This window comes from Podarcis gaigeae (assembly GCF_964106915.1).
Source record: "Podarcis gaigeae genome assembly, chromosome: 8".
NCBI lineage: Eukaryota > Metazoa > Chordata > Lepidosauria > Squamata > Lacertidae > Podarcis > Podarcis gaigeae.
In genome coordinates this window covers 33,346,075-33,354,600 of record NC_139684.1, presented here as the reverse complement: position 1 = coordinate 33,354,600, position 8,526 = coordinate 33,346,075, and the positions used below count along the sequence as shown (strand labels likewise).

Sequence of the window (8,526 nt, the reverse complement as noted above, 5' to 3'; positions counted from 1 at the left end):
TTACCTGGATTGGACTAGGAATGGAGTCTGGATCTAGACGTTTTGGTGGAGTTGGTGGTGGAGGTTCAGGCTGACTCCCATAATTTGCTGGCCCAGGGTAAGCTGGTCCATAGTTTGGCTGTCCAAAGGACCCATTCTGCTGCAGTGCATATCCTGGTTGGGAAGGATGGCTGGGAGGTGGTCCTTGAAAGCCTGCCATTGGTGGTCCAAGGGGTGGCCCTGTCATAGCTGACTGAGGTTTACGCTCATTGTGCTCACATCCCCAAAAGAGCAGAATGCCCATCTACATAAAACATAAAAGATTGCAGCTCTGCTTGCTACTGTAACACAGTAACAGATGGCACCTAAGTGGATGGCTTGTAGACCCGTTTCCTTTTCCCTGCACCAACATTATTTGTGGCATTGTTTTGTTGCGTTAGCAGTTGTGTGGCAGGATTTACGAGCTGGGAGTTTATTTGCAGTGGGTTAATGTCACATCGGGATGCAGGTGGCGCTGTGGGTTAAAGCCTCAGCGCCTAGGACTTGCCGATCGGAAGGTCGGCGGTTCGAATCCCTGCGGCGGGGTGCGCTCCCGCTGCTCGGTCCCAGCGCCTGCCAACCTAGCAGTTCGAAAGCACCTCCGGGTGCAAGTAGATAAATAGGGACCGCTTACCAGCGGGAAGGTAAACGGCGTTTCCGTGTGCAGCTCTGGCTCGCCAGAGCAGCGATGTCACGCTGGCCACGTGACCCGGAAGTGTCTCCGGACAGCGCTGGCCCCTGGCCTCTTGAGTGAGATGGGCGCACAACCCCAGAGTCTGTCAAGACTGGCCCGTACGGGCAGGGGTACCTTTACCTTTACCTTTAATGTCACATAGTCAGTGACTTCCCCTACAGCCATGCAAAGCTTTTGGAAGACATGCTTCTCTGGGTTGGCCCTAGCATTAGATGGAGGAATGCGGCTGTGACCCATGGCAGAAGCTTTTGGTCTGTGGGTGGCAGGGGCCACCGGTGAAGATTAGAGGGCCTATAAACAGCCCACTGAAACAGCACAACAATTAAAACAACAGTTACAACAATTACAACAGGAGTTGCAGGTCAGGAGACCAGGGGAAAGCTTGTCTAAACAGGTGTGTCTTCAAGAGCCGGTGGAATGCCAATACTGGTGGCATGTTTGAGTGTGTGGCGGGCATTCTATAAAACCAGTGAAAAATCCTGTCTTCCTATTACCACAAGCCAATAATCAGGAGGTAACTTTCACATCCATTGCTCTGCCCACTTCTGCCTCTGGTCTCACCACTGGCATGTAGATCCCGGAAATTTGCCTAAGAGGCAATGTGGTATCTGGGATGAAAAATGGTTTGTTGCCCTTGTCTTAGGAGGAGGCTTGCCAACTTGCTGTAAAATCAAGTTGGGCTCCCTGACTTTGGGAACATGCCAGTGAACTGTGCCAAAACCCTTTAGAAGAAGTCCAGCACAAGTCTGTCCTTATAAACCCTGACCAATAGGTCTGACACTGAAATCTCAGGTTTCAGGCAGCGTTGCACTAAAGGCTCCAATTCCAAATTATGTGGCAATGACATTTTCATTTAAACAATTACTTACACCCAACAACACTTGATGTTTTATTAAGTCTAAATTGGATAGATATTTGGGAATAATAACTTAATAGGCTGCACTTAGTAAGTCCCCTAGGATGGCGTTTAATGAAGTTCCAAACAGTTGCTAATTCCTTCATTCATAAATAAAACATTAACAGTTTTTTGGGGGGAGGGGAGGGAGGGAGTAGATGGGGGAGGGGAAATATGCAAAACGACTAAAACGAGGGAGATTTCAAAGAGCAGTAAATAATAGCATTTTGCCTTTTGGGATTTTGGTATGTTAATGCATGTTATGGCTTTCTCTGAGGAGCCATTGGTGGTCTGTTGAAGCCCGCTTGCACTTCAGCCCTCTGACATTTAAACTGCTCTGGGATTCGTTTCCACTTACGCCTCTGCTTTCCCCATTAAGTACTCTTCGCTTTCTGAGAGAGCTGATCTCACAGGAAAACAGATTTGTCAGGAAGCCACATTGACCTCTGGGGATTTTTTTATTTTAATGGGCTGAAACAATACACTCCAACTGTTTACCTGCAGTCATCACTGTTTTCCATTATCTCTCGGTGTGGTATGACTCTATCCAGTGCTATTTTTTTCCAGAAAAAGAGGTGCTGGAACTCACAATGAACTCTTCCCTTGTTTACTTATAATGGTAATGGCACCCACCTGAGAGGTGCTGGAACTGAGTTCTGGCAAGTTCTGGCTGGAGAAAAAAAGCACTGATGTTGTTGCCCTGTTGTAAGGTTCAATGAGAGTGTGAAGACGCCTTTCAAAGCTGGAATTAGGGTGCACCCATATGCATTAGGATTGTTAAGGACTTCCAAGTTCTCCTGTGGGTTTTGTGAGTTCAAACCCCTAGATCGAGGTGTAATGCAAGCAGGAACTAAAGTGATTTAGAAATGATTGTATGGGGGGAATCAGTTCTGAGTGACACTAGGAAGCAAAGAATTGTAGGGTTGAAAGGGTCTCCAAGAGTTGTCTAGTCCAACCCCAAGTGAAACTAACTAGTTTAAGTTTTCTATATACTTTGGTAGCAGCATCAGCTAAGTTTGTTCCTTCTCCTCCGCTCTCTATGTATCATCTTGTCATCTTTCAAATACAACAGGAGGCCTGCTCAGGCTCCCAGCCCAACTCTTACCCGTGAGTAAGCCAGGGTAAAAGTCAGAGGCATTTCCTAATACATTCATCCTTAACAGGGACCATATCAAGGTGTGAGTGAGACCACCAGACAGCTACACAATCTTCTGGTTTTGCAACAGCCCAAGAAACTCCGAGATGGTAAGTGTGTTTCTTCATAAGCGCAGCACACACTGCTTTTTTCAGGCATTTTTCTCTCTTTCTTTTATTTGATAAAACATTTAAGCAAACAAACTGATACAAAGAAGTCAAAGCATTCCAAAGATCACATCAAGAAAAATAAATATATACATATAAAACCTATGACAACAGCAGACTTGCAAAGTTAAAAGCAACCTTCTCTAAACCTCGGAGAAAGTCAGTGATAGAATCCCTTAAATAAATCAAATGTGGAATATTGATATAACATTCAGAATAATATGCCTCTCCAAAAACAAAAGTGAACAGAAGGTGGTCTAGATCCTTTTGGTAAGGAATTTATGAAATTCATGAAGAGAGGCCAGTTATTGTAAAACTTACTTCTGGAAATGTCACATCTGACTCCTCTGCAATGTTGTGTTAGATTGTCTACAAGTGCAACCTTCAAAACACCACCATACCAATTTTGCATAGTAAAAAACTGATCACTTCTCTATGAGAATCCAATCTCTATCTAGGATGTTACCAGAAAAGGACTATTTATGTCTTAAACAAAGTATCTTTATTTGCTCCTTGAAATAAAGATAGTACTGCCAAGCCTGGGCCTTTAATCACTGTAGTATTCAGAGTTCTAGAAATTACATCCAATTCTCAGTTGTAATGTTTGAACCATCTTTCCATCCCATGGTTACCACAAAGCAGGCAGCCGCCAGTAGATGGTATGTATCTTCAGCAGGGGAAAAGCCCTCAAGAAGTCACCCTGGATGGGAGATAAGGGGCACTCAACATGTAAAAGACTGTCCCTATTTTCATTTGTGAAATGTCCAATGGTATGTGTGCCTACTAGCCAGAACAGCAGTCCCATGGTCAGGGGCCTTATTTGGTGGTCGCCCTGGAGTGGAGATTTGCCAGCCCGAGGACTGCATGCCCTTCTGCTCAACGTTCCTGGGGCCACATGGCAGCAATGGGTAGGGCCAGAGGCTAAACAGGTGGAGAAAATAATATTTAACTTTGAATAGCAGGCTTACTTCTACACACACTTGCTTACCCTTCTCTGCCCTCCATCCAGACAAGCAAGAGGCAATCTCAGGGTTCAAGGTCACATTTCATGCAAGCAAAAACACTGAAGAAGAAGAAGAGGAGGAGGAGGAGTTTGGATTTGATATCCTGCTTTATCACTACCCTATGGAGTCTCAAAGCAGCTAACAATCTCCTTTCCTTTCCTCCCTGACAATAAACACTCTGTGAGGTGAGTGAGGCTGAGAGACTTCAGAGAAGTGTGACTAGCCCAAGGTCACCCAGCAGCTGCATGTGGAGGAGCGGGGAAGCGAACCCGGTTCCCCAGATTACGAGTCTATCACTCTTAACCACTACACCACACTGGCTTAAGGTGTAAAGGAGGGTCTGTGAGGGGTGTGACTTGGGAAGAGGGAATGTGACCAGGGGAAAGTTTGGAGGGTCAGACAGACCCACCCCCATCCAAGGCCTGATGTACCCTACCCTGCCTGTGCAGACAGGAGGCTGCTTTTCCTAGCCTTCTGTTGTCAGCTCAGTCCCAATCTATTTTTACCATTAACTCATTACCATTACAACGGCATGGATTTTCTCTGCCTTTGTTTTGCGATTCCCCACCCCCCACGAGCCCAGTCTCCAACAATGTGCGAAGATCACAGAGATTTGGAAGGCGCTTCTTTGTCAGCAGAATGAAGAAGCAGATCCAGCTAATGCTGTGACCACCCATGGTTTCCATGGACTTCAGTCGGGTGATTGATGCCTGCCTGGCGCCTCCTGGGATATAGCCGACTTTTTAGATAGATTAGGGCTAAAAGGAGATGATAGACCCAAGAAGGAAGGACAAAACATTCCAAAAGTTTAATTGAGGTGATGGGTGATTTGTGGTGGCAGCCAACTAACTTGGAATAGAGCTATTGAAATGAATGGGCTTAAGTTGGCCATGTCTATTAGATTCAATGGAGAAAAGACTGAGAGCCTGGAAAAGAGGTGATACCAATAGCCATCTCCAGATATCTGAAGGGCTGTCAAGCGGATGGAACAAGCTTATTTCCTGCTGCTCTAGAGGGGAAGGACCTGAACCAATAGATTCAAATTCAAAGAAAGGAAATTCCAACTAAACCTTAGGAAGAACTTTCTGATGGCAAGAGCTGTTCGAAAGTGGAATGGGTTACTGCAGATGGCGGTGGACTCTCCTTTGTTTGAGGTTTTCAAACAGAATTTGGGGAGGCCATCTGTCAGGGATTCTTTAGCTGTGGTCTAGAATACCGTTTGTGTCCCTTCCAGTTCCATAATTCTATGATTCCATGTTCTACTCTGGGTAGGACTAGCATGGGATGCAACCCACGGTGTGCGGTATGGTTTGAAATCCTGTGTTAGTTTATTTCAACAAAAACAACTCTGAAGATTAAGATCACCGCGTCAATATCACTTCTTTGCAATGTTCCATAAATATACATATGAGCATCAGCAGCGGAGGCTGGTTCATTGGGGCTAAGGGGGCACTGCCCCACCAACTTCAGCCTGCCCTCAACCAGACCCCACTTGCCTGACTTCTGTCCTCCCCCCCCCATGCTTTTCAACATCTACATGCAGCCGCTGGGAGAGATCATCAGGGGGTTTGGGCTGGGTGTTCATCAATATGCGGATGATACCCAGCTCTACCTCTCTTTCAAATCAGAACCAGTGAAGGCAGTGAAGTTCCTGTGTGAGTGTCTGGAGGTGGTTGGAGGATGGATGGTGGCGGCTAACAGATTGAGGTTGAATCCTGACAAGACAGAAGTACTGTTTTTGGGGGACAGGAGGCAGGCGGGTGTGGAGAACTCCCTGGTCCTGAATGGAGTAACTGTGCCCCTGAAGGACCAGGTGCGCAGCCTGGGAGTCATTTTGGATTCGTAGCTGTCCATGGAGGCGCAGGTCAATTCTGTGCCCAGGGCAGCTGTTTATCAGCTCCATCTGGTACTCAGGCTGAAACCCTACCTGCCCGCAGACTGTCTCGCCAGAGCTGGCTATCTCCTGCTTAGACTACTGCAATGCACTCTACGTGGGGCTACCTTTGAAGGTGACCCAGAAACTGCAATTAATCCAGAATGCGGCAGCTAGACTGGTGACTGGGAGTGGCCACCGGGACCACATAACACCGCTCCTGAAAGATCTGCATTGGCTCCCAGTATGTTTCCGAGCACAATTCAAAGTGTTGGTGCTGACCTTTAAAGCCCTAAATGGCCTCGGTCCAGTATATCTGAAGGAGCGTCTCCACCCCCATTGTTTTACTTGGACACTGATGTCCAGCGCCGAGGGCCTTTTGGTGGTTCCCTCACTGTGAGAAGCCAAGTTACAGGGAACCAGGCAGAGGGCCTTCTCGATAGTGGCACCCGCCCTGTGGAATGCCCTCCCATCAGATATCAAAGAGATAAACAACTACCTGACATTTAGAAGACATCTGAAGGCAGCCCTTGTTAGGGTGTTTGACACGTTACTGTATTTTAATATTTTGTTGGAAGCCACCCAGAGTGGCTGGGGAAGCCCAGCCAGATGGGCGGGGTATAAACAAACAACAACTATTATTATTAGTAGTAGTAGTAGTAGTAGTAGTAGTAGTAGTAGTAGTAACCTGTCAGGGTGTAGCATTGCCTATCAGCTTCCTCTTCCTTTGTCTCAGTGTCGCCCTTGCAGGACTCAACAGGGAGGAAGATGGGGACAAAACTAAAATTTGTTTGCTCTGCTTCTCATTGATCCTGGCACCACCTGCTCTCTGCCTTGCACCCTACCAGACCCAGTAAGCATCAACCACCACAGTGAAGCCATAGCACTGATAATGGGTGGGAAAGATGACAATGAATGGGAGTAACTGAAAGCTGTAGAAAATAGTTCTGGAGCTAAATTTTGATCTTCTCTACACTGAACCAGAATTTGAATGTAAAGGAATACAGGGCATAGCAAAATGATGGGGCAATAAATTAACAGGGCGAGGGAAATCTACTCATCACTAGCGATGGTGTCGAAAAACCCTGGAGCGAAATTTCCGTTGTGTAATTCATGAATTATCTAGAAAGACGTGCATTATCTCCCAGTCTGCTTATATCCGTATAGCATGCAATGCGTTGACTGATACCTGAGAGTAGTAAACCAATCAATATCTACACACAATGGTTGACGGGAGCAAATTAGTTAATTTAAGTGACTGGTTGTAGTTCTCCAAACTTTGCAGCAGTACAATGGGGCTTTTTGAGGAGAGTTTGCCTGCTTTCTTTTATAACAAGAAATAGTTGCCAATTCTACTTTGCCTCATCAAATCATTTCTCCAGCTTTTCATGATATAGCCAACTGCTACATCTCTCAAGCATCTTTTATTATCCTTCCTGCTAATGCGTTTTATTGCCTTGTATTTTTATGTGTGCTGTATCTTTTCAACCTAATATTTCCCCTTCCTTTAAGGACTGTAATTACGCCAACTATTTGTATCTGCTAGAACTTTATAGTTCATTAAGTCCAACGCACCAACACCAGCATACTTAGCAAATGGGGAAGGGAACTCTAAACTGGCCTGTGTTGACCCTCATTGATGGATTTAGTGCTGCAAGTCAACCAGTTACCTTCCTTGTCTCACCTTCTTCTAGGCTATGCAAGCTTGCACTGCCCAGTTTTATTTGATTTCTGCCTCCCAGATGATTTCTGTGCTCAATGGCGAGTCTCCATAAATTAATCCTAGACGTGGCTCTGATTGCTGATCATTCTGGGCATCCTGTTGATTGCTAAACATGAAGTCCTGACACAGCAGTGGGAATGCCAAGAGCAGCCTCAGATAATAGATACAGGGATATTTTGGGGAGGGAGAGAAGTTGATGAAGCAGGTGACCCACATTTCAAAGCTTCCTGCCATGCATGGATCACTCTCACTTGATTGACTTCTCTCTGCAGTCATGTGAGCTGGAAAAACGTTCATCCAAATATGAAAGTGCTGGAACTCTAGTGTATAATATGATCCCATCTGCTGCATCATGATGCCTGAGGGCTGCATGCCAACCTCTGGTATCTTATTTTCTTAACCAAACCTTTTCTTTTTTCTTTTTTCTATTTCCCATACAGGCATAGAGGAAGTGGAGACCTCTTTGTAGTGGTATGGTATTTCAATTGGCCAGCAGAGAAAGGAAATGGTTGTGCATGTGTCCGTGTGTGTGTATTCCCAAAGAAAACAGAGCAATAAAATGGAATCTGAGCATCTGAGCAAAGGATCGAGGCTCTCCAGTCAATCAAATTACGGTTCAATCAGTTCATTTTAATCACTTCTCTGGAGACAAGTAATCCCCCCTCTGTTGAAGAATATGCAGCAATTTTAGTGATGGAAAGTTTAATTGTTTCATTTTTGCCTTCCTAGCTGCAGCATGCTAGACTTTTAATCATTGGGAACTGAAGTTATAATGAAGTAAAGCCCACTCTCCATAGTTTGCAACTAGCTGAAAATAATTGGGCTGAGACTCCCATCCAGACACTGCAATGCCTCTGGCATTTTCCCGAAAACTAGACTTAATTGCTTTGCTGATATTGTTAAGTGGTCCTGGGGGGCGGGATGAAGTAGTAAAGCTACCCACATATGGAGCCAATGGTACACAAAAAGTGTCTTCTAAGATCCTTAAAGCGAGCCCATGAGGGCTTAGGAAGGAGC

General features: G+C 45.6%; 1 long non-coding RNA gene across 1 annotated transcript; it reads left to right on the top strand.

Moving 5' to 3' along the window:
• Nucleotides 1-2,405: 2,405 nt before the first annotated feature.
• On the top strand, nucleotides 2,406-8,118 carry LOC310849844. The gene is made up of 2 exons (XR_014567127.1): nucleotides 2,406-2,852; nucleotides 7,950-8,118. It is a non-coding gene; the product is annotated as an uncharacterized lncRNA (long non-coding RNA).
• Nucleotides 8,119-8,526: the final 408 nt, after the last annotated feature.